Here is a 27,933-nt window from a genome sequence, read left to right as displayed (position 1 = left end):
TACTTCTCTGCTAATCAAATCTGATGTTGGTACAAAAATATCTGCTACCAATCTAACAATACAGCTGTCTTAGTAATAACCGCATGAACTGTATTTTATCACGTTTTCATAACATTAAATGCATTATGAAATAATGACATAAAAAAAAAGCTTGTTAATGGAAATTCCAAAGCCCAAAATAGTGAACATTCAATTGCCAAAACATTTAAATATTCCATTGTCTCTGCCAGGTCCACATTGGGTAGATGTCAATAGGAAATTACTGTGAAATAATACAACATTTCAGTTGTGTATATTACTTAGTTTTTACTTGATTACTTTATCATTTTTCATTGCCTTAGTCATTTAATCTCTGTTCAGTCAGTAGCAGCCTGACAGCATTATCTCTGTAGCCTACTCCCCATACTGTTCTGTCTAGTCATCCTATTTAGCTAGGCTAGCTGCAGAGCTGTCTAGTTCTTCAAAGAGGATAAAGTATACTTTCACGAACTGTCTATCCCTCTTTCTCGCCGGTGTCTTGTGTACATTCCTCTCTCATGCGGTCTATGCAGTCTGTGTGTATCTAACCTACGTAGCAGGTGTAAAAGTGTATACATCTCTGTGGGGTTTATGACTGTGTGGCTATGGTAACTAGTCACGACCTTGCCTGAGCCCCCAAAAAACTGGCGCAGTGGATTATGGATGAATGGAATTCAAGTAATTGAACGGACGTCGATCAATTAGTTTAATAATCTGGAGAAAAATCGAGATGTTGGTTAATCGCTCAGCACTACATCTTGGTCTACTTATCTGCTGTTCAAATCTGGACTCGGAACATAATTATCTCCAATCAAAAGGTACAGATGTTTAGAGGAACTAGCTCTCATTTCATAATTGAGCAGCCCAAACGGAGCTGTTGCTATGGATACTTAACACACGCAGAAGAGCACGTGGCAGCACAGGCAAAAAGTGACGAGGGTGAAAAGGGCAAGGCAGCCAAGGCAACAGTGCATCGTCCTACTTCTCAGGATCTTGCCCCGTGCTCTAAATAACTAAACAGACTATTTTGCCTGTCTGTAAAGAGCGAAGCTGTCTGCGTTCACTAGCTTAATATTTCACCCGATCACTTCTCATTGCTCTTTCAGTTTTCACACGCAACAACTGTAGTTTAGACACTAACCACAACTACTGAAGCATGACTACTGACCAACCATAAAACTATTGACCACAACTACTGACCACAACTGCAAAATGACTGACCACAACTACTGAACCACACACCAACTTACCAAAACCACTGACCACAACTACTGAACCACGCAACTACTACCAAATCTTCTGACCACAACTACTGACCACAATGAACCACAACCACAACTACTGCCCTCAACTATTTACGACAACCACAAAACTACCCACCAACAGAACAGTAATTGTAACTCTTGAACCAATCAAGCTAGAGATACCAAATCAACTTTCACATGTCCAGGCTATCCTATCAACCAACCAATCTTTTCATCTACCCACTTTTTCAACAATATCCAGTCACCACCATTATTACGGCAGACTATACCAGTACTGTAACTTATTTCTAAACCATACATAGTGTACTTTAAAACAAGTAAGCAAGCACACCGCATTTTTCTTACAGGACATGTACTTTTCAGTGTTAGCTTAGAGTTTATTTATTCGATTGAACTACAGCTAGTTAACAGGTTAACATGCAAACCTTTTCTGTACATAGTTCTTCAATTACCACATTTTTTTAAAGAGCTGTCATCACTAGATGCACCATCATATTTATTTTCCAAAATAGCCTAAAACTTTAATCATTACATCAACTGTCAAGTTGTCTAGGTGTTATAATTATTTCAGCTCTGCCCAAACTTGAAAACGGCTTGCTCAACACGTGAAGGATGCAAAGGGACAACTCAATTCCTTTCCAGTGTTTTATTATGGTTTTGATGCCATTTGTTGAATATGTTGAAACAGTTGATTTGTTGAATAGAGTAGTTGAATGACAGAGGAATAAGGAATAGGAATAGGTTGATAACCTTAAACAGAGAATGAACATGCATTATTTTACACAATAAACAATGCATGACACAGCAACAAAGCATGGCTTTGAATAAAGTAAACGTTTAAACAATTCAATCTAGCACTTCAAGCAATTACTTCTGCAGTCAGAAAATATCCACAACAAAAGAAGTCACCACTCCAACCAGAGTTAAACATGTAAATTGTGCTAAGCACTGGATGCAACATAATAAATAATTCCAAACATTACATACCAGTTGCGTCTTTAGGGTTGAACAATGAGCTGTTTGTATGTTGAGGACCCAAGCAAAGCTAAGCCCAAACATTTTATACCCATGCTTATCTGCCAGGTGCGCATGTAAAAGTAGTCAATTTTTTTAGTTCCACCCGTGTTTTTGGGTTATCTGCCCTCTTGAGGCCTGGAGTTCTTTAAAGGAAGAGCTGCCATTGTGCTCATGTTTTGAGTGTTCTGTTTTTGATGCAACATCAACTAAACTCAAACTTAATTTACACTGAACATTTTACAAAACTAAATTATTGTGCATCTGAAGTGCATTCGGAAAGTATTCAGACCCCTTCCCTTTTTCCACATTTTGTTACTGTACAGCCTTATTCTAAAATGGATTTAAAAATATATATATATCATCAACCAAATTTACATAAGTATTCAGACCCTTTGCTATGAGACTTGAAATTGAGCTCAGGTACATCATGTTTCCATTGATTATCCTTGATGTTTCTACAACTTGATTGGAGTCCACTTGTGGTAAATTCAATTGATAAGGCCACACAGTTGACAGTGCATGTCAGAGCAATACCAAGCCATGAGGTCGAAGGAATTGTCCGTAGAGCTCCGAGACGACGTTTGTGTCGATGCACAGACCTGTGGAAGTGTAGCAAAAAAATCTGCAGCATTGATGGTCCCCAAGGACACTCCAGCATTCTAAAATGGAAGAAGTTTGGAACCACCAAGACTCTTCCTAGAGCTGGCCGCCTGGCCAAGCTGAGCAATCGAGGGAGAAGTGCCTTGGGTTCTTGGTCACTTTCCTGACCAATGGCCACTCTAACAGAACTCCAGAGTTTCTCTGTGGAGATGGGAGAACCTTCCAGAAGGACAACCATCTCTGCAGCACTCCACCAGTCATGCTTTAATGGTAGACTGGCCAGACTGAAGCCACTCCTCAGTAAAAGGCACATGACAGCCCGCTTGGAGTTTGCCAAAAGGCACCTAAAGGACTCTGAATGACTATGACAAAAAAAGATTCTCTGGTCTTATGAAATCAAGATTGAACTCTTTGGCCTTAATTCCAAGCGTCACATCTGGAGGAAACCTGGAAGCATCCCTATGGTGAAGCATGGTGGCCTATGGTGAAGCATGGTAGTGGCAGCATAGTGTTGTGAGGATGTTTTTCACTAGCAGGGGCTGGGAGACTAGTCAGGATCGAGGGCAAATATGAACGGAGCAAAGAACAGAAAGATCCTTGATGAACCTGCTCAGGATCTGACTGGAGTGAAGGTTCACCATCCAACAGGACAACGACCCTAAGCACAGAGCCAAGACAACGCAGGAGTGGCTTTGGGACAAGTCTCAGAATGTCCTTGAGTGGCCCAGCCAGAGCCTGGACTTTAACCCGATTGAACATCTCTGGAGAGACCTGAAAATAGCTGTGCAGCGATGCTCTCCATCCAACCTGACGGCTTGAGAGAATCTGCAAAGAAGAATGGGAGAAACTCCCCAAATACAGGTGTGCCAAGCTTGTAGCTTCATACCCAAGAACACTCAAGGCTGTTGAAGCACCTTTGGCAGAAATTACAAAGTACTGAGTAAATGGTCTGAATACTTATGTAAATGTGATATTTCAGTTTTTATCTTTATAAATGTCCTAATACTTTACGAATTCACTGTATTTATCTGAAACCCACAGCATGAATGATTGAGTTGCTTTGCTTTCCTAAGAGTGTTGTCCACGTGATCCTTCCTTTTATTCACATCTTCTGACAGAAGATCACTTTTTTTATGTCGTTCTGCTTTCAGTTCACGTGCAGAAACTGTAGTAAAGACATTTTTATGATCTAACTGCCCCACAATCCAGAGTAATACGGTTGATATAGTAGTCTATAAAAGTAATCACACCAATTATTTAACTTTTACTATATGTAACTGCTTTGCTTTAAATAGTAAATAAACAGTTTAAAACCTCCTTCCATTACCACGGAAATACTTTTTAAAGAGCTAATGGGCGGCAGGTAGCCTATTGGTTAGAGCGTTGGGACAGTAACCCAGATCCGACAAAGTGAAAAGTCTGATGTGCCCTTGAGCAAGTCACTTAACCCTAATTTGCTGCAGGGGCACCTTATTACTATAGCTGACCCTGTAAAACAATACTTTTCATTGCACCTCCCCAGTGTAAGGGACAATTAAAAACAAAAATATACAATTGAAGTCGGAAGTTTACATGCACTTAGGTTGGAGTTATTAAAACTCGTTTTTCAACCACTCCACAAATTTCTTGTTAACAAACTATAGTTTTGGCAAGTCGGTTAGGACATCTACTTTGTGCATGACATAAGTAATGTTTCCAACAATTGTTTACAGTCAGATTATTTCACTTAACTCACTGTATAACAATTCCAGTGGGTCAGAAGTTTACATACACTAAGTTGATTGTGCCTTTTAAACAGCTTGGAAAATTCCAGAAAATGATGTCATAGCTTTAGAAGCTTCTGATAGGCTAATTGACATAATTTCAGTCAATTGGTGGTGTACCTGTGGATGTATTTCAAGGCCTACCTTCAGTGCCACTTTCCTTGACATCATGGGAAAATCAAAAGAAATCAGCCAAGACCTCAGAAAATAATTGCAGACCACCAGAAGCCTGGTTCATCCTTGGGAGCAATTTCCAAACTCCTGAAGGTACCATGTTCATCTGTACAAACAACAGTATGCAAGTATAAACACCATGGGACCACACAGCCGTCATACCACTCAGGAAGGAGACGCGTTCTGTCTCCTAGAGATGAACGTACTTTGGTGCAAATCAATCCCAGAACAACAGCGAAAGGACCTTGTGAAGATGCTGGAGGAAACGGGTACAAAAGTATCTATATCCACAGTAAAACGAGTCCAATATCGACATATCCTGAAAGGCCGTTCAGCAAGGAAGAAGCCACAGCTCCAAAACCGGCATAAAAAAGCCAGATTACGGTTTGCAACTGCACATGGGGACTTAGATCATACTTTTTGGAGAAATGTCCTCTGGTCTGATGAATCAAAAATAGAACTGTTTGTCCATAATGACCATCCCAACCGTGAAGGATGGGGGTGGCAGCATCATGTTGTGGGGGTGCTTTGCTACAGGAGGGACTGGTGCACTTCACAAAATAGGTAGCTTCATGAGGTAGGAAAATAATGGATATATTGAAGCAACATCTCAAGACATCAGTCAGGAAGTTAAAGCTTGGTCACAAATGGGTCTTCCAAATGGACAATGAGCCCAAGCATACTTCCAAAGTTGTGGCAAAATGGCTTTAGGACAACGATGTCAAGGTATTGGAGTAGCCATCACAAAGCCATGACCTCAATCCTGTAAACAATTTGTGGGCAGAACTGAAAAAGTGTGTGCGAGCAAGGAGGCCTACAAACCTGACTGTTACCCCAGCTCTGTCAGGAGGAATGGGCCAGAATTCACCCAACTTATTGTGGGAAGCTTGTGGAAGGCTACCTGAAACGTTTGACCCAAGTAAAACAATTTAAAGGCAGTGCTACCAAATACTAATTGAGTGTATGTAAACTTCTGACCCACTGGGAATGCGATGAAAGAAATGAAAGCTGAAATAAATCATTCTCTTCTATTATTCTGACATTTCACATTCTTAACATAAAGTGGTGTTCCTGACGGACCTAATACAGGGACTTTTTACTAGGATTAAATGTCAGGAATTGTGAAACTGAGTTTAAATGTATTTGGCTAAGGTGTATGTAAACTTCCGACTTCAACTGTATATGTGTGTGTATCTATATATATATATATATATATATATATATATATATATATATATATATATATATATATATATATATCCTGTCAAGTTTTAAAACACCTACTCATTCAAGGGTTTTTCTTTATTTTTACTATTTTCTACATTGTAGAATAATAGTGAAGACATGAACTATGAAATAACACACATGGAATCATGTAGTAACCAAAAAAGTGTCAAACAAATCAAAATATATTTTATATTTGAGATTCTTCAAAATAGCCACCCTTTGCCTTGATGACAGCTTTGAACACACTTGGCATTCTCTCAACCAGCTTCACCTGGAATGCTTTTCCAATAGTCTTGAAGGAGTTCCCACATATCCTGAGCAATTGTTGGATGCTTTTCCTTCACTCTGCTGTCCGACTCATCCCAAACCATCTCAATTTGATTGAGGTCGGAATTATGGAGGCCAGGTCATCTGATGCAGCACTCCATCATTCTCCTTCTTGGTCAAATAGCCCTTACTCAGCCTCCTCCATACTTTACGGTGGGAAATACACATGCGGTGATCACCCGTTCACCCACTCCTCGTCTCACGAAGACACGGCGGTTGGAACCAAAAATCTCCCATTTGGACTCCAGACCAAAGATCAAATTTCCACCGGTCTAATGTCCATTGCTCGTGTTTCTTGGCCCAAGGAAGTCTCTTCTTATTTGTGTCGTTTTTAGTAGTGGTTTCTTTGCAGAAATTTGACCATGAAGGCCTGATTCACATAGTCTCCTCTGAACAGTTGATGTTGAGATGTCCATTACTTGAATTTATTTGGGCTGCCATTCCTGAGACTGGTAACTCTAATGAACTTGTCCTCTGCAGCAGAGGTAACCCTGGGTCTTCCATTCCTGTGGTGGTCCTCATGAGAGCCAGTTTCATCATAGCGCTTGATGGTTTTTGCGACTGCACTTGAAACTTTCAAAGTTCTTGAAATGTTCCGTATTGACTGACCTTCATGTCTTAAAGTAAGGATGGATTTTCTTTTCTCTTAGATGGCGCCGACAGAGACGGTCACCTCACTTCGAGTCCTTAAGTGTTATTACATACAGCCGGGAACTATTGGATATAAAAGTAACGTCAATTTACAAACCTTACGACCAAGAATACGACTTTCCTGAAGCACATCCTCTGTTCGGACTACCAACCTAGACATTGGATCTAATCCCAGAGGCCAACCCAAAACAAAGTCGCCGCAGAAAGGGGTAAATGGAGCGGCCTCCTGGTCAGAATTCGAAGGCGTACACACCACCCACCACTTCTGCGTATATTACTCGCCAATGTCCAGTCTCTAGACTACAAGGTGGATGAAATTAGGGCAAGTGTTGCCATCCAGAGAGACATCAGAGATTGTAATGTAACATTCTCTGTTTCATGTAAACACGGCTCTCTCGGAATATGTTGTCGGTGTCGGTACAGCCACCGGGTTTCTTCATGCGTTGCGCCAACAAAATAAACATCTCTCTGGGAAGAAGGGTGGAGGGGTGTGCTTCATGATTTAAGACTCATGGTGTAATACAAGAACTCAAGTCCTTTTTTTCACTTGGCCTAGAATTCCTTACAATCAAATTCCGCCCACATTATCTCCCAAGAAAACTCTCTTTGATTATAGTCACAGCCGTGTATATCCCCCCCAAGCAAACACCACGACGGCCCTCAAGGAACTTCACTGGGCTCTATGTAAACTGGAAACCATATATCTTGAGGCTGCATTTATTGTAGTTGGGGATTTTAACAAAGAAAATTTGAGAACAAGGCTACCTAAATTCTATCAGCACCTTGACTGTAGCACACGTGCGGTCAATACACTGGACGACTGCTACTCTAACTTCTGGGATGCATACAAGGCCCTCCCCCGCCCTCCCTTCGGCAAATCCGACCACGACTCCATTTTGCTCCTACCGTCCTACAGGCAGACACTCAAACAGGAAGTACACATGCTAAGGACTTTTCAACGCTGGTCTGACCAATCAGAATCCACACTTCAAGATTGTTTTGATCACGCGAACTGGGAAATGTTCCAGAGAAGCCTCAGAAAATAACGTTGATTTATACGCTGACTGTGAGTTAATAAGGAAGTGCGTTGGAGATGTTGTACCCACTGTGACCATTAAAACCTACCCTAACTAGAAACCGTGGATAGATGGCGGCATTCGCGCTAAACACCGCATTCAACCATGGAAAGATGACGAGGAATATGGCCGAATATTAACAGTGTAGTTATTCCCTTCGCAAGGCAATCAAACAAGCGAAATGTCGGTATAGGGACAAAGTGGAGTCGCAATTCAACGGCTCCGACACGAGATGTATGTGGCAGGGTCTACATGAAATTATTGACTACAATAAGAAAACCAGCCACGTCACGGATACCAAAATCTTGCTTCCAGACAAACTAAACACCATTGCCTGCTTTGAGGATAATACAGTGCCGCCTACCAAGGACTGCGGGCCCCCCCTCTCCTTTTCCATGGCTGATGTAAGACGTTTAAACCCGTTAGCCCTCGCAAGGCTGCCAGCCCAGATGGCATCCCTAGCCGCGTCCTCAGAGCATGCGCAGACCAGCTGGCTGGTGTGTTTACGGACATATTCAATCAATCCCTATCCCAGTCTGCTGTTCCCACATGCTTCAAAAGGGCCACCATTGTTCCTGTTCCCAAGAAAGCTAAGGTAACTGAGCTAAACGACTATCGCCCCGTAGCACTCACTTCCGTAATCATGACGTTCTTTGAGAGACTAGTCAAGGATCATATCACCTCCACCCTACCTGACACCCTAGACCCACTCCAATTTGCTTACCGCCTCAATAGGTCCACAGATGACGCAATCGCAATCACACTGCCCTAACCCATCTGGACAAGAGGAATACCTATGTAAGAATGCTGTTAATCGACTACAGCTCAGCATTTAACACCATAGTACCCTCCAAACTCGTCATTAAGCTTGAGACCCTGGGTCTCAACCCCGCCCTGTGCAACTGGGTCCTGGACTTTCTGACGGGACACCCCAGGTGGTGAGGGTAGGAAACATCTCCACCCCGCTGATCCTCAACACTGGGGCCCCACAAGGGTGCGTTCTCAGCCCTCTCTCTTGTTCACCCATGACTGCGTGGCCATGCACGCCTCCAACTCAATCATCAAGTTTGTAGAAGACACTACAGTGGTAAGCTTGATCACCAACAGCGACGAGACGGCCTACAGGGAGGAGATGAGGGCCCTCGGAGTGTGATGTCAGGAAAATAACCTCTCACTCAATGTCAATAAAACAAAGGAGATGATCGTGGACTTCAGGAAACAGCAGAGGGAGCACCCCCCTATCCACATCACCGGTACAGTAGTGGAGAAGGTGAAAAGTTTTTAAGTTCCTCGGCGTACACATCACGGACAAACTGAAATGGTCCACCCACACAGACAGTGTGGTGAAAAAGGCGCAGCAGCGCCTCTTCAACCTCAGGAGGCACATTTGTGGCCTGCTGGAGGTCATTTTGCAGGGCTCTAGCAGTGCACCTCCTTGCACAAAGGCGGAGGTAGCGGTCCTGCTGCTGGGTTGTTGCCCTCCTACGGCCTCCTCCACGTCTCCTGATGTACTGGCCTGTCTCCTGGTAGCGCCTCCATGCTCTGGACACTACGCTGACAGACACAGCAAACCTTTTTAGCCACAGCTCGCATTGATGTGCCATCCTGGATGAACTGCACTACCTGAGCCACTTGTGTGGGTTGTAGACTCCGTCTCATGCTACCACTAGAGTGAGAGCACCGCCAGCATTCAAAAGTGACCAAAACATCAGCCAGGAAGCATAGGAACTGAGAAGTGGTCTGTGATCAGCACCTGCAGAATCACTCCTTTTTTGGGGGTGTCTTGCTAATTGCCTATAATTTCCACCTTTTGTCTATTCCATTTGCACAACAGCATGTGCAATTTATTGTCAATCAGTGTTGCTTCCTAAGTGGACAGTTTGATTTCACAGAAGTATGATTGACTTGGAGTTACATTGTGTTGTTTAAGTGTTCCCTTTATTTTTTTGAGCAGTGTACATCTACTGCATCTTGCTTATGCCGTTCGGCCATCGCTCATCCATATATTTATATGTACATTCATTCATTTACACTTGTGTGTGTATAAGGTAGTTGTTGTGAATTTGTTTGATTACTTGTTAGATATTACTGCATGGTCGGAACTAAAAGCACAAGTATTTCGCTACACTCGCATTAACATCTGCTAACCATGTGTATGTGACCAATAAAATTTGATTTGAACTTCACAGATCTTCTTTGTAAAGGGTTTAAACACTGTTTCCCATGCAAAAGCAATTAATGAACACGCACCGGAGGAACGGTCGTTAAGACACTAACAGCTTACAGACGGTAGGCAATTAAGTTTACAGTTATGAAAACTTAGGGCACTAAAGAGGCCTTTCTACTGACTCTGGAAAAACACCAAAAGAAAGATTCCCAGGGTCCCTGCTCATCTGTGTGAATGTGCCTTAGGCATGCTGCAAGGAGGCATGAGGACTGCAGATGTGGCCAGGGCAATAAATTGCAATGTCTGTACTGTCAGACGCCTAAGGCAGTCCTACAGGGAAACAGGATGGACAGCTGATCGTCCTCGCAGTGGCAGACTACGTGTAACAACACTTGCACAGGATCGGTACATCCGAACATCACACCTGCGGGACAGGTACAGGATGGCAACAACAACTGCCCGAGTTACACCAGGAACGCACAATTCCTCCATCAGTGCTCAGACTGTCTGCAATAGGCTGAGAGAGGCTGGACTGAGGGCTTGTATACCTGTTGTAAGGCAGGTCCTCACCAGACATCACCGGCAACAACGTCGCCTATGGGCACAAACCCACCGTCACTGAACCAGACAGGACTGGCAAAATGTGCTTTTCACAGACGAGTCGTGGTTTTGTCTCACCAGGGGTGATGGTCGGATTTGCGTTTATCGTCGAAGGAATGAGCGTTACACCTAGGCCTGTCCTCTGTAGCGGGATCGATTTGGAGGTGGAGGGTCCATCATGGTCTGTGGCGGTGTGTTGCAGCATCATTAAACTGAGCTTGTTGTCATTGCAGGCAATCTCAATGCTGTGCATTACAGGGAAGACATCCTTCTCCCTCATGTGGTACCCTTCCTGCAGGCTCATCCTGACATGACCCTCCAGCATGACAATGCCACCAGCCATACTGCTCGTTCTGTTCGTGATTTCCTGCAAGACAGGAATGTCAGTGTTCTGCCATGGCCAGCGAAGAGCCCGGATCTCAATCCCATTGAGCACGTCTGGGACCTGTTGAATCGTAGGGTGAGGGCTAGGGCCATTCCACCCAGAAATGTCTGGGAATCTGCTTGTGCCTTGTTGGAAGAGTGGGGTAACATCTCACAGCAAGAACTTGCAAATCTGGTACAGTCCATGACAAGGTGACGCACTGCAGTACTTAATGCAGCTGGTGGCCACACCAAATACTGACTGTTACTTTTGATTTTGACCCCCCCTTTGTTCAGAGACACATTATTCCATTTATGTTAGTCACATGTCTGTGGAACTTGTTCAGTTTGTCTCAGTTGTTGAATATTATGTTCATACAAATATTTACAAAAAATCACGCAGTTGACCGTGAGAGGATGTTAATTGTTTTGCTGAGTTTATTTACATTCCTCCCAAACTGCAGGGCACCATCGTTGCTTGGATGGTTCCAGTGTCTTGAACAGCCGCAGGGGTCATTTGTCTGACTGCGTCTAAAATGGCACCCTATTCTCGATATAGAGCTGTTTGACTAAAGCCCATAGGGCTCTGGTCAAAATTAGTGCACTATTTTTCGGGAATAGATTGCGTTTTGGGATGCTGCCTCTCTATTTTCCTGGTCTTGTCCCTCAGATTAGTGTCAGCTGAGTGTCTCTGAAGCAGTGCTCCTGTTCTAACTCTTAATCCCGTGGAAAAGATGTGATCAGAGTAAATTTAGCATTGTGTTTTTCTCCCACACAGACAGCAGCATCATATGCTAGAAGGCTATCGGCTATGTTTATCATCTCCTGCTCTTGATCAAAACAGTAAACCCTAACTGTACAATAACATCAGTGATATCACAAATGTTTAACTTCAGTGAAATTAGAAAAATACCCTAGTCCTTCTGGATTTAGATTTTGTGGATATTGGGGTTTTGCGCCGAGCTTTGCTTTGTTGATACACTTTTGGGCCCTTTGTGTGTGCGCGATGTACTTTTTACTTTGTACATTGTCCCTGACACCCAAAAGTGCTTGTTACATTTTAAGTGCTTATCGGGACAGGAAAATGGTCCAATTCGCAAACTTATCAAGAGGACACCCCTGGTCATCCTTACTGCCTCTGATCTGGTGGATTCACTAAACACAAAATGCTTCGTTTGTAAATTATGTCTGAGTGTTAGAGTGGCTATCCGTAAATTTTAAAAACAAGAAAATTGTCCCGTCTGGTATGCTTCATATTAGGAATTAGAATTGATTTATACTTTTACTTTTGAGACCAAAAACTTTTACTTGAGTCATTTTCTATTAAGTTATCTTTTACTCAAGTATGACAATTGGTTACTTTTTCCACCACTGTATGTGTGTTTGTTTCCCCAGGGTGATACACAGTCAGTTGGAGGAGACATGTAGAGAGTTGGAGCAAAAGAAACAGGAGATTATAGACAAAGACACAGAAATTAAGGAAAGGCAGGAGGAACTTGAACTAAAATCCCTCCAGGTGCACCAAAGCAACCCCCCCCCCCCCTCCACACACAAACACACACACTATATGTACACAAGACTACATAACACAGACAACCATGTTTTCAAATATGTGGTTAACTTTTTTATTTAACTTTTTTTTTATCACTCACAATGGTTGCTCACGTCAACACCATGATTTGACCGATTTCTTTAATCCGTGTATGTGATTCTCTGTGTGTCAAGCTCAGAAAATTAGAGGCTGCAGTAGAGAGTCATACACAGAAGATGCAGCAGAAGCTCATCCTCCAACAGGGGACGCTGGAGATTTCCCAGAGAGAGGCAAAGGAGAGAACCAACCAGGTTTACTACATCACATCTCACTTGAGTTAACAGCACTCACTAATCCATCTGAGTAGAACAGGTTTTCTGTCAATCAGCAACTCATGCAACATGGGTCTGATAGTTGAAATAGATGTATGTTCTCCTATGCTAAACTGTTATTGCAAATGTGTTCTGAACTATTATAACGGAGCCATATGTGTTCCACAAACTCATTTTTGATGACCAGATATACAGTGCCTTCAGAAAGTATTCACACCACTTGACTTTTTTTTTGTCTTACAAAAATGGGATTAAAATTGATTTTATTATGTTTTGTCAACAATCTACACAAAATACTCTGTCAAAATGGAAGAAAATGTTTAACATTTGTAAAAATAAAAGTATAAATAATAATAAAACACGAATATGTCTTGAAGTATTCAACTTCCTGAGTCAATACAGTGATTACAGCTGTGAGTCTTTCTGGGTAAGTCTCTAAGAACTTTCCACACCTGGATTGTGCAACATTTGCCCATTTTTATTATTTTCAAAATTCTTCAAGCTGTCAAATTGATTGTTGCTCATTGCTAGACAACCATTTTCAGGTCTTGCCATAGATTTTCTAGCAGAAAAGTAAAAACTTTAACTTGGCCACTCAGGAACATTCACTGTCTTCTTGATTAGCAACTCCAGTCCAGATTTGGCCTTGTGTTTTAGGTTATTGTCCTGCTGAAAGGTGAACTCATCTCCCAGTGTCTGGTGGAAAGCCCAGCACCTAAGTTTTAAGGATGTGCATATGACCACAAACTTTTTGGGGGAAAGTAGACAGAACCAAGTTTTCCTCTACGATTTTTCCTGTGCTTTGCGCCATTCCATTTATTTTTTATCCATAAAAACTCCTCAATCCTTAACGATTAAAAGCATACCTATGTTTATTCTGTACAGGCTTCCTTGTAACTGATTTAGGAAGAACGCCTGTATCTTTTTAGTGATTGGGTGTATTGATACACCATCCAAAGTGTAATTAATAACTTCACTATGCTCAAAGGGATACTCAATGTCTTTTGTTTTTACCCTTCTACGAATAGGTGCTTTTTGCGAGGCATTGGAAAACCTCCCTGGTCTTTGTGGTTGAATCTGTCTTTGAAATTCGCTGCTTGACTGAGGGACCTTAAAATTATCTGTATGTGTGGGGGACAAAGATGAGGAAGTCATTAAAAAATATTGTTAAACACTTCTTACACACAGTCCATGAAACTTATTTAGCACATTTTTACTCTTGAACTTTAGGTTTGCCATAACAAAGGGGTTGAATACTTTTCAGCTTTTCATTCTTATTAATTTGTACACATTTTGAAAAACAGCCCCATAATGTCAAAGTGGAATTATTGTTTGTTGCTGGCTTACACACAATCTCAATTTAATCCATTTTAAATTCAGGCTGAAACACAAACAAATGTGGAAAAAGTCAAAGGGTGTGAATACTTTCTGAAGGCATTGTACAGGTGCAAATTGTGTAGTCTAGTGGTTCAGATGAGTTTGTGTGTGTCAGGTGGAGTTTCTGAGTGAGAGGCTGGAATTGATACAGAAACAACTGCAGGGAAAGGAGGACCTGGAGAAGGTAGAGTGTGTGTCTCCATGCTGGAGGGCAGTGGATGTATGGCTAATAATAATACTTGATTAGGGTTAGGTATATCAAGGTTTCCATAACTGTCCTTGGGCCCCTCGTAGGTGTACATTTTGTGTTTTGCCCAACCACTAAACAGCTGACTCAATCAAAGCTTGATCAATAAATCAAATTGATTTATTAAGCCCTTTTCACATCAGCCGATATCACAAAGTGATATACAGAAACACAGCCTAAAACCCCAAACAGCAAGCAATGCAGATGTAGAAGCACGGTGGCTAGGGAAAACTCCCTAGAAAGGCAGGAACCTAGGAAGAAACCTAGAGAGGAACCAGGCTCTGAAGGGTGTCCAGTCCTCTTCTGGCTGTGCCGGGTAGAGATTATAACAGTACATGGCCAAGATGTTCAAATGTTCATAAATGACCAGCAGGGTCAAATAATAATATTCACAGTGGTTGTCGAGGGTGCAACAGGTCAGCACCTCGGGAGTAAATGTCAGTTGTCTTTTCATAGCCGAGCATTCAGCGTTAGAGACAACAGTTGCAGTAGAGAGAGGGAGTCAAACAGTAGGTCCGGGACAAGGTAGCACGTCCGGTGAACAGGTCAGAGTTCCAGGCGGAACAGTTGAAAAGAGACCATGTTTGTATGCAGCTTTATTTTTGTACATTGTTTGCAAACTAATATGTGACATGTATTAATGCCAAAATAACATGCAAAACACGCAACAACACTATATATATATATATACATACATACATACAGTTGAAGTCGTAAGTTTACATACACTTAGGTTGGAGTCATTAAAACACGTTTTTCAACCACTCCGCACATTTCTTGTTAACAAACTATAGTTTTGGCAAGTTGGTTAGGATATCTACTTTGTGCATGACACAAGTCATTTGTCCAACAATTGTTTACAGACAGATTATTTCACTTATAACTCACTGTATCACAATTCCAGTAGGTCAGAAGTTTACATACACTAAGTTGACTGTGCCTTTAAACAGCTTGGAAAATTCCACAAAATGATGTCATGGCTTTAGAAGCTTCTGATAGGCTAATTGACATCATTTGAGTCAATTGGAGGTGTACCTGTGGATGTATTTCAAGGTCGACCTTCAAACTCAGTTCCTCTTTGCTTCACATCATAAGAAAATCAAAAGAAATCAGCCAAGACCTCAGAGAAAAAAATTGTAGACCTCCACAAGTCTGGTTCATCCTTGGGAGCAATTTCCAAACACCTGAAGGTACCACATTCATCTGTACAAACAATAGTACGCAAGTATAAACACCATGGGACCACGCAGCCATCATATCGCTCAGGAAGGAGATGCGTTTTATCTCCTATAGATGAATGTACTTTGGTGCTAAAAGTGCAAATCAATCCTAGAACAACAGCAAAGGAACTTGTGACGAGGAAACACTTACAAAAGTATCTATATCCACAGGAAAACGAGTACTATATCGACATAACCTGAAAGGCCGCTCAGCAAGGAAGAAGCCACTGCTCCAAAACCGGCATAAAAAAGCCAGACTACGGTTTGCAACTGCACATGGGGACAAAGATCATACTTTTTGGAGAAATGTCCTCTGGTCTGATGAACCAAATAGAACTGTTTGGCATAATGACCATTGTTATGTTTGGAGGAAAAAGGGGGATGCTTGCAAGCCGAAGAACACCATCCCAACCGTGAAGCACGGGGGTGGCAGCATCATGTTGAGGGGGTGCTTTGCTGCAGGAGGGACTGGTGCACTTCAGAAAATAGATGACTTCATGAGAAAGGAAAATTATGTGGATATATTAAAGCAACATCTCAAGACATCAATCAGGAAGTTAAAGCTTGGTCACAAATGGGTCTTCCAAATGGAAAATGACCCCAAGCATACTTCCAAAGTTGTGGCAAAATGTCATAAGTACAACAAAGTCAAGGTAGTGGCCATCACAAAGCCCTGACCTCAATCCTATAGACAATTTGTGGGCGGAACTGAAAAAGCATGTGCGAGCAAGGAGGCCTACAGACCTGATTCAGTTACACCGTATCTGTCAGGAGGAATGGGCCAAAATTCACCTAACTTATTGTGGGAAGCTTGTGGACGGCTACCTGAAACGTTTGACCCAAGTTAAACAATTTAAAGGCAATGCTACCAAATACTAATTGAGTGTATGTAAACTTCTGACCCACAGGGAATGTGATGAAAGAAATAAAACCTGAAATAAATCACTCTCTACTATTATTCTGACATGTCACATTCTTAAAATAAAGTGGTGTTCCTAACTGACCTAAAATAGGGAATTTTTACTTGGATTAAATGTCAGGAATTGTGAAAAACTGAGTTTAAATGTATTTGGCTAAGGTGTATGTAAACTTCCCACTTCAACTGTATATACACACACACACACAGTACCAGTCAAAAGTTTGGACACACCTACTCATTCAAGGGTTTTATTTATAAAATAGTAAAAATAAAGAAAAACCCCTTGAATTAGTCCAACTTTTGACTGGTACTGTTTGTGTGTGTGTATATGTATGTGTGTGTGATATATATTTTTTGCTAAACATGTGGGGCTCAAAGCAGAGCCCCACCTGCCCTGAATGACAGGTCGCCACTGCTTCAGTGTGTGACAGGTTTGTGATTCTGAAGGGACATTAACCGATATAACAGCGCGCTCATGTAGGAGAGTGCACTTTTTGTAAATCAAATCAAATGTATTTGTCACATACACATGCTTAGCAGACGTTAATGCGAGTGTAGCGAAATACTTGTGCTTCTTGTTCCCGACAGTGCAGTAATATCTAACAAGTAATCTAACAATTCCCCAACAACTACCTAATACACACAAATCTAAAGGGGTGAATGAGAATATGTACATGTAAGTATATGGATGAGCGATGGCCGAGTGGCATAGGCAAGGTGCAGTAGATGGTATAAAATACAGTATATACAGGTGATATGAGTAATGTAAGATATGTGAACATTATTAAAGTGGCATTATTTAAAGTGCCGTTGTTTAAAGTGACTAGTGATCCATTTATTAAAGTGGCCAGTGATTGGGTCTCAATGTAGGCAGCAGCCTCTCTGAGTTAGTAATTGCTGTTTAACAGTCTGATGGCCTTGAGATAGAAGCTGTTTTGCTGTTTTTCAGTCTCGGTCCCAGCTTTGATGCACCTGTACTGACGTCACCTTCTGGATGGTAGCGGTGTAAACAGGCAGTGGTTGATTTCCTTGATGATCTTTTTGGCCTTCCTGTGACATCTGGTGCTATAGGTGTCCTGGAGGGCAGGTAGTTTGCCCCTGGTGATGCGTTGTGTAAACCGCACCACCCTCTGGAGAGCCTTGTGGTTGAGGGTGGTGCAGTTGCTATACTAGGCGGTGATACTGCCCGACAGGATGCTCTCGATTGTGCATCTGTAAAGGTTTGTCAGGGTTTTGGGTGACAAGACAAATTTCTTTAGCCTCTTTAGCCTCACCACACTGTCTGTGTGGGTGGACCGTTTAAGTTTGTCTATGATGTGTACGCCGAGGAACTTGAAACTTTCCACCTTCTCCGGGGCTGTACCTTCGATGTGGATTGGGGGTGCTTCCTCTGCTGTTTCCTGAAGTCCACAACGTCTCCTTTGTTTTGTTGACGTTGAGTGAGGTTGTTTTCCTGACACCACACTCCGAGTGCCCTCACCTCCTCCCTGTAGGCTGTCTCGTCGTTGTTGGTAATCAAGCCTACTACTGTTGTGTCATCTGCAAACTTGATGATTGAGTTGGAGGCGTGCATGGCCATGCAGTTGTGGATGAACAGGGAGTACAGGAGGGGGCTGAGTACGCACCCTTGTGGGGCCCCAGTGTTGAGGGTCAGCGAATTGGAGATGTTGTTTCCTACCTTCGCCACCTGGGGGTGGCCCTTCAGAAAGTCCAGGACCCATTTGCACAGGGCGGGGTTGAGACCCAGGGCCTCCAGCTTGAGGATGAGCTTGGAGGGTACTATGGTGTTGAATGCTGAGCTGTTAAACACAAAGGGCCAGTGGTGTAGTGGAGTGTATACGCAGGTATAAACTGTACACCCACTTTTTTTCAGTGGGTATTGCATATACTCACTTCTTAATCCCTACTGATGCATATCAATGTAGTGTAGTGGATATATACAACATATCAATTATGTAGTAGAATAGGGAAATAATGCACAAAGTCGCCTACACATTCACACAGCACTTGAAATATATTTAGATGCGCTAAGCGCACACAGCCTAGTTTCAGCGGAATGTCATCTGCAAGTAGCAAGAGTGTGCAGCTCTCAACTGGTTTTGGCATGGAGCAGCTCACAGAAGAATGACATCGGTTGCCGATAGTGTAGGAAAGATGTTTCAACTTATGATATCTACCAGTAAATGCTAACTAAGGCAACAATGGGTATGCAAACCAGGTATGGAAAATGTTTAGTCCGAATTGTTGGTGAGTAGGCTATTTGTGATGCTCAATAGTCATCATGCCCTGTCAGGCTCACCCAATCAGATTGTTGTGGATTTAGACAATACATTTTTATATTTTTCTCTGTAACATTTTGAGAGTGAAAATCAGAAAAAACATAGGATTTTTCACACAGGGTGCCTTTCCTTCACTGGGCGGGCCGATTGGGAACTTTTGGGCAAAATTAGAGTATATCCACTTCTCCAGGCATCACTTCTCCAGGCATCACTTCTCCAGGCATCACTGCATAGGGCCGATGGAAACACAGCAGTTACACACAGCATCGTGTTAAAGGATGATAAGTACCAATTATAAGAATACAAAAACACAACCATTAAGCCTTTCCCAATCAAAACTAGTACTTCCCATTGTAAACTTTTCATGTTTAGCACACTAAGTAACTGGTGACCTAAAGTTTAAAGTGGGACTGACAGCATTTTAACTACTTTGCAGATATGAAGCAAACAGACAATCAACATATCAGTCAAAAATGTTACATTTCCAGTTCATGCTACAAAACCAACATAAGAGTTTTTAAAAGTAGGTTATATTTGACTCAACGTTCCATGACGTACATTAAGGCAGTTCAATACATGAATAATATAATTCACCAATACATTTCTTGGTAGTACCAAAAATATTGATATTAGGTTGTGAATCACAGCTGGCCTGGTACATTGTTTGCTGCCTCCATTCGGGATGTACCGTTTCAGTTTCAATGACTCAATATTCTGGAAAAAATTGACGAATGTATCTAATGCTAGAGATGTCAATACAATCAAACTTTGCAAGGGCAATGATCACAAGTCACAACGTGGCTAATAGGCTAGCGTATCTATTTATGTAGCAAGCTAAAAACACAGCCTAACAGAGCTAGCTAGCTGCTAAGAGGATGTCATGCCATCCCCTCATTGTTTTTTGGTCGCTATACACAGCTACAGATGCTGATTTCATTTGGTTAGCTAGAAGAACTTGAACGACTGTTATCCAGTGGACATATCTCTTGCATTCGCAAATTCACTCTGGATATCTACTCCGATTTCAGGGCACTCTCGTCTGAGTGTGCCAGTGGGCAGAACAATCGATTAATTGACAAACGGGCAACACCCGCTGAATATGACCGGTGTCAGTAAACGTACGCAAAAAAAGTAATTGTTATCAAGAGCGTTCTTGACTAACATGTAAACAGCCTAACCAGCTCTGCTATGGAGAGTAAAATGGTCAGAGTGAGGTGTTCTCTCATTTGTGTCTGGAAGTAGCTAGCTAGCAAGCTAGCCAACTTTAGCCAGTTAGCTTGAGTGCTTGGTTGGGACAAGCATGCATTGGCAGGCATGCTGCAGAAGGGCGAGGAGGCTACAATACCCCATCATTTATCAGTGCAATTTTGACAGCCCAAAATTTGAGAGGGTTTATCTAATCTAATCTTAGTTAGATTTTAGTGAATCTTTTAGTGAATCTTGCTCTGGCTAGCATTAGTTGTTGATCTTGTTGATGTGCATAACTGAGGGAGAGAAGCCTACCTTTTCATGGTTGTTTAATCAATAGGACAGTAAAGTTCCCAAACGCAAGAGGACTCCCGTGGTGTGTTTTTGATTTATATATATTTTTTATCCCGTTTTCTCCCCAATTTTGTGGTATCCAATTGGTAGATACAGTCGTCTATCATCGCTGCAACTCCCGTACGGACTGCTTCTTGACACAATGCCCACTTAATCCGGAAGCCAGCTGCACCAATATGTCGGAGGAAACCCCGTACACCTGGCGACCGGCCAAACCCTCCCCTAATCCGGACGACGCGGGGCCAATTGTGGGCCGCCCCATTTGTCTCCCGGTCGCAGCCGGCTGCAACAGAGCCTGGACTTGAACCCAGAATCTCTAGTGGCACAGCTAGCACTGAGATGCAGTGCCTTAGACCACTACACCACTTGGGAGGTCATACTTCTGTTGTGTTTACATATTTGCAGAAATCCATTCAAGTGTATTTTGTGGCTTTTGGCAAATGCATTCTACTGATCTAAAGTCTCGCTGTTGCAACTGCCTGTAAACACACAGTCCAGTTCAAAGGGAATGATGGCAGGCCCTTGTGGCAAATGGCTTGTTTGTATAAAGGCCTACTCTAGCTCTGATTGGCTATAGTGCACCGGTCTGTGTAGACGCCAGTCCTGGACAAGACAGATGCTTTTATTCTGTTTTATTTACTGCAGTGTCTATTAATTGTCCAAACGCATGGCCCCTTTCCCACTCTATATTGATATAGAATTTCCACAAATGCCTTAGTATACGTAATTCCCAAACATTCTAAGAATTTTTGAAAATGTGGAAATAACCATATCTAATTGGTCGCTTGTCCCCCAAAAATGTTTAAGTGTTATATTCTTCCCAGGGGTGTATATGAACAGATTTTAATAAGATATCATGTTGCTAAAATGCTATCAGTTTGACATTAAATGCAACAATGTTTCACACACAAGTTTTTTTTCAAACAGATGGCTAACAGCATTCGCGCTGCAATAAAAAACACAATCCACTCACCAGATGATGATAATTTGAAACTTAACTAGTTGAAAGTTATTCTTGAAAAGAGAGACGCTAACAAATTAGCAACAACATCCTCTTTGATGACACCTGCTGCAGCCGCTGCAAACTAGCCGATAACAAAAGCTAGCTAGCTAGACACTGGGAAAATGACTGCTCGCTCTTGCGCAGTGACCTATTGGCCTTCAAGAAGGCAGAAGTTTCCATAAATTTTTGTAATAACGATCGCAGCCATTAAGTCAAAATGTGATTGGTTGATTCCGCTGTCACTCCAAAATGTTGCCCTAATACAGTTGAATGGCAGATGCCTTTTATCTAGCTCCTAATGGTTTAGCCAATGGCTGACTTAGCTAGCTAGATTTATCTCCCCAAAGACCAGCAAAGAAAAATCGTGATTGGATATTTTTTTTGCTTCAGTGTTAACCCTTTCCAACAAAAACTGAAGAGATTAAATCAGAACATTTTTGAAAATAATAATATTATTATAATATTATTATTCTAATAGTTATTTTATAAATCCTTAGCCCTTCTCTGAAGGCGTAGAAGGCCCATTGTTCCCCACTGTGTTTGGGTTAGTAATAATTTGTAGAGTGTCTCTATTTTACCCCAGCATGCATTTTTTCAATGTTCTGAATGTCTAAAAATGTTCTGAAATATGAACACAGAAATACTGGACATTTTGAACCCTTATTATTGTGGTGATTTGACAAAATAACAATCATGGTCTTGAATTGGACTCGCATTTTTCTGATCTCGGTCTTGACTTGGTCTCTCGCTCCTTGTCCCCCTCCCTGTCAGAGTCCTTAACGAAAGGTGGGTTGGAGTCAGGCGCAGAGAGCAGAGGGTTCGAATAAATGTCTATTTATTTTCCTGGGAAAACGGTCACGCCAAAACACACGGCGCATCAACTGACCGGCCCATACACAGGACCCAAAATGTCCGGGAAAACAACATACAAAATGAACATCCACACACTAACAGAAAATAATCCCGCACAAATCGCACAAAGGCGGGCCTAACAGGCTTAAATAGACAAAAATCAGGAAACACAATAAGAAACAGGTGCAACTAATAAGACCAAACAAACAGAAAAGGGAAAAAGGATCGGTGGCGGCTAGTAGACAGGCGACGACGACCGCCGAGCACCGCCCGAACAGGCAGGGGAGCCACCTTCGGTGGGAGTCGTGACACTCCCGGTCTCGGTCTTGACTCGGACTGGATTTCCTCCGGTCTTGTTCTTGAATGTGTCTGGCTTTAGGTGGTCTCGAACACAACACTGTCTGTAGTCTCATGGTGTTCTAACCAGATTCCCCAGGGGGAGTCATTGTTTTCAACACCTGGACACTGACATTTATCCCACAATCCAAACCCATCTTTCCCATGTAACATCTTTGTCAACACGTCCACAGTGGGACAGGAGGAGGCTGTTGTCCTTGTGTGGCTCTCAGAGAGAGGGGAGTGTGAGAATGAGTTCCTCAGTTTAACGTAATGATAGGCTTATTATCTAACACTGTAGATTATAACAGCATCTCACACACAACCTGACCACAATAACACACACACTCACTCTACTGTCTACTTTCATACACCACACACTATAATAGTTTCACCACTAATTCACTGGGCTGCTACATTGGGCCCAGTTATCATCTCATACATCTTCCTTGTATTTTACATGATGAAGTCACCTCAGCTGACCTTTATCTATTTTATATCAACTGTGGCATGGAATGTTCCTTTGTTAGAGGCATAAGAAGTACTCATGCTGATATGTGTGGGGAAAGGAACACTTTTCAGAAGTATAATAAATGGCAATGCTATGGCAGTTTTGCAATTGAGTAGCCCAAAAAAGTTAATGAAACAATGGTATACGGTATCTACAGTATGTCTAGCTTGTCATTACACTACTGTTATCACTCAACAAAAACATGTTTACCAAGGGTTTCAGTTTTGACAGCTTTGTCTCAAGATGTTGCCTCAGCAGTTCGACATCAGTGTCTATTTCTGAGTACTGACATAACATCTACTCTTCTTTTGTCAATATGGGTCTCTCATTTGACTGTCTTTCTGTAAGTCTTCTGTGTTCAATATGGGTCTCTCATTTGACTGTCTTTCTGTAAGTCTTCTTTGTTCAATATGGGTCTCTCATTTGACTGTCTTTCTGTAAGTCTTCTGTGTTCAATATGGGTCTGTCATTTGACTGTCTTTCTGTAAGTCTTCTGTGTTCAATATGGGTCTGTCATTTGACTGTCTTTCTGTAAGTCTTCTGTGTTCAATATGGGTCTGTCATTTGACTGTCTTTCTGTAAGTCTTCTGTGTTCAATATGGGTCTCTCATTTGACTGTCTTTCTGTAAGTCTTCTGTGTTCAATATGGGTCTGTCATTTGACTGTCTTTCTGTAAGTCTTCTGTGTTCAATATGGGTCTGTCATTTGACTGTCTTTCTGTAAGTCTTCTGTGTTCAATATGGGTCTGTCATTTGACTGTCTTTCTGTAAGTCTTCTGTGTTCAATATGGGTCTCTCATTTGACTGTCTTTCTGTAAGTCTTCTGTGAACTGTGGCTACAGTAGTTGTGTGTGTGTGTGTGTGTTTGTTTGTGTGTTTGTGTTTGGCCATCAGGAAGCCTTAGTCCAGGGCCAGCAGCTGTTTCTGTGCAGGGAGAAGCTCCAGAGGACATCTCACAACCAGGAGATGCATAGTCGCTGTGAGAGCCTGGCAATACAGCTAGAAGAAAGTGTTCAGTTATGCCGTGAAAAGGTTTGACCCACTCACGACACCCTCTTATTGTCTCCCACATAAGCGCACATGTCCGTGGCGTGATATAATTTAATCAGCGCTTGTGTGCTGTGGTACTTACAGTAAATGCTATGTGATATAATTCCACCTTTGAGCATGCAAGAGTATCAGTGTTTGTACTAGGTGCTGTTAAACATCTACTAGATGCTGTGGGGACTGGAGTGCGGCACACAACGGTACTAATGCCTGGTCATCTGGGTGATATTGGTGATAGGAGAACCATGCCAGGCATATGGAGGAGGAGCAGGGGAGGATGGAGGAGCAGGCTGCCCAGACTGAGGCCAGACTCCAGGCCACAGTGGCCTCCCTCAGACTGGAGCTAGACACACTGAGATGGCTGCAACAGAATGAGGTAGCTAGAGCCTTCTACATTAGGTCATAATAACTGTCTGTTTAGTTAAATTCACATCAAATTTCATAGGAATGGCATTAGATAAGAAGGACAGTCTTCTAAGTCTCTTGAGAACTGACAATGAGCATGAGTCCCTCTTGTTAAACCAAGTTGGTCTCTTCTCCTCCAGCTGTCAGCTCTACAGGAGAGCCAGGCGGAGGTGCTGAAGGCATCAGAGTGTGTCTCCTCCACCCTACGCTGCTCCCAGGATCAGCTGACCTCTGAACTACAGCATTACAGACTGCAGCTGGAGGAGGCCCAGCACAACACCACCGCCCTGCTGGCAGAACTCAACACCAGAGAACAGCTGCTGCAGAGCACCAGCGAGACCCTGCTCATCAAGGTAGAGCTGTGAAGGAATATCCTCTTGTATGACTCCAAATAAACATCAGCTAATGTTTAATTGATAGTTAATTATCTTGGAGATGCCATACCCATTAATTGTGGTCCAGTCATTATTATAATTATCTTTGTTTTGGGTGGGGGGGGGGGGGATCAGGAATCCGAAATGACACGTCTAAGGACCAAGATCTCCAGCTTTGAGAGGAGCAAGGAGCTCCATAAAATAGCTGTTTGCTCTTGTCTGACCTCTATCAGGTCACAACCCTACAGCCCCCTCCCTACTCCTACCACAAAGTAAGAGAGAAGACCGATAAAGAATACCTTTGTCGACAAATATACATTTTATTTTGAATATGAAATAAATTACTTTCGGACAAATTAAATGCTTTTGTTTTTATTGTATTGTAGATTAGTCTAGTAGCATGCACAAATACTTGGTGGAGTGTAATGTGCTGATTCAGAATGCACTTTTGATTGCGCATATGACTATTTGTATTTTGTTGTTTACTATTACAGTAACATTCCACAGGTCTAAACACCAATTATAATTATTGACAACATATGCTAAACCACTGTGAAACGTGGCAGTGTTACAGCAGTCTTATGCCCTTATTTGTCTGTTCCAAGTGATCTGTGCCATTAGTATTGCTGCACGGAGAAGAGCTGCTCTCTGCAGGAAATTAAACGGAGCAACATCTGGCTATGTAGGGTTCCTTATGATCCTAGGAGATATGGAGCAAAGCAATCTGGCTGTGTCACAAATGGCACCCTATCGCCTACATAGTGCACTACTTTTGACCAGAGCCCTATGGGACCTGGTCAAAAGTAATGCACTATATAGGGAATAGGGTTCCATTTGAGAAGCATTAGTTGTCTCTGCTAGGTTTACGTTAAAGGTGAGCCATTCAAAAATCATGTAGTTGCACAGAGTGAGTCCATGCAACTTATTATGTGACTTGTTAAGCAAATGTTTACTGGTTAACTTATTTAGGGTTTCCATAACAAAGGGTTTGAATACTTCTTATTGACTCTAGAAATTTCAGCTTTTCATTTTTTATTAATTTGTTAACATTTCCAAAAAACAAATTCCACTTTGACATTATGGGTTATTGTGTGTAGATCAGTCACACACATGTTCAATTTAATACATTTTAAATTCAGGCTGTAACACAATAAATTGTGGAAAAAGTCAAGGGGTGTGAATACTTAATGAAGGCACTGTGTATCCTCAATCTCTCTCTTCAATTTGATTGTCTTTTAGGACAAGAGCAGACTAAGATATTCACAGATTGTGTCTGGATATGTTTGTCGGTGGGTTTTTATCTACGTGTGTGTGTTTGTGACAGCATGCCTGCAAGTGTGTGTGCGCGTGCCTGCGAGTGTGTGTGTGTGTGTGTGTGTGTGTGTGTGTGTGTGTGTGTGTGTGTGTGTGTGTGTGTGTGTGTGTGTGTGTGTGTGTATACAACAGACAAAAGCAGCAGAATGTGCTGAGACAGCAGTCTGTGGTAGGAGGAGTGATGGTGATGGACCCAGCCCTAACCTGAGGCGACTGCTAGCCCTCAGTTATCCCAGGGCAGAGGTAAATGCCTTCCCCCTCTGTCACACTGCCACGTGGGGAACAAAGTGGTCAAATACCCCAGCTGCTGACAGCTCAGCACCACACAATAGCAGCCAGAGACACAGGATGCGGCGCAAATGGTACCCTATTTCCTATACAGTGCACTACTTTTGACCAGAGTCATATAGGTAAAAAATAGTATATAGGGAATAGGGTGCCAGTTAGGATGCTATGCAGGCCCACGCTCACGGCAAGCTACTGAACTCAACTGCCAATGTTCAGCCACATTCTTTAGGCATCACACTTGATTTAGTCTCTTGTATGCGCCTGAACCAAAATGCATACATTTGGTTCCTGCGCTGGACGCTGCCTTTTTTATCTCTCTGTTAGACAATATTCTTCCTCTTCCTTCTAAGGGTCCCTGACACAAACTTAATTTTTCACACACTGTAACGGAAAAGTGTAATTGATACGGTAATTTTGGGCATTGTCAACAGTCAAATGCTGTGAAACATTTTACTGCAGCATACTTTAAATTATGGTACATTATGGGAAAATGTGGGAGGGGAAATAATTGCTGTATTTCTAATGGTACTGTAATTCTACCCCACAGAGTACAGTACTATGCCGTATTTTTGTAGTACCAAAAACCTTTTGACCACTAGTGGGTGCATGATATTGTTGTTTCTGACTTATTAACATATTTTGAGAGGTAGCTTGTAAGAGCCTATATTTGCTGCGATATGAAATACAATAACTTACTTGCCAATGAGCTGCCTGTAAGTTACTGTCAAATTCACTGCAATTCACAGTGCAAAGACAGCTCAATAAATTACTTTTTCGAAGAAGAAGAATCCAACAGGCTTATTCTTAATGCACTGCTTAGGGTTTTCATTCTCCAAAATTGTTCTATAATCTTTTTACCCCTCAGATTTTATCCCTTTTCATAAGAATATCTTGCATATTCAATGGTAAGCTGCGTGCAAAGGGCATTTAGAGGGATCTGTGTGGATTTCAGGGGGAATATTAAATGAAAAGCTTGTTGGGTTTCAGTTCTGGTGTCCTGCCATCTCTCTCTGCCAGTTGCCAGGCTATTTCTGCAGGTGGAATTGCACTGCTGTAACGTGGTTGATTGTTTTCACATAAATGTTCATAGATGTACACTGAGTATACAA

General features: G+C 42.2%; 1 pseudogene; it reads left to right on the top strand.

The window, feature by feature from the left end:
• Positions 1-25,572, top strand: part of LOC129869581 (coiled-coil domain-containing protein 18-like) — a 44,227-nt pseudogene extending 18,655 nt beyond the window's left edge.
• Positions 25,573-27,933: the final 2,361 nt, after the last annotated feature.

Source organism: Salvelinus fontinalis, chromosome 14 (genome assembly GCF_029448725.1).
Source record: "Salvelinus fontinalis isolate EN_2023a chromosome 14, ASM2944872v1, whole genome shotgun sequence".
NCBI classification, from domain to species: Eukaryota; Metazoa; Chordata; class Actinopteri; order Salmoniformes; family Salmonidae; genus Salvelinus; species Salvelinus fontinalis.
Note: the sequence above shows the minus strand (reverse complement) of the source record. Positions and strands in the feature narration are given on the sequence as shown.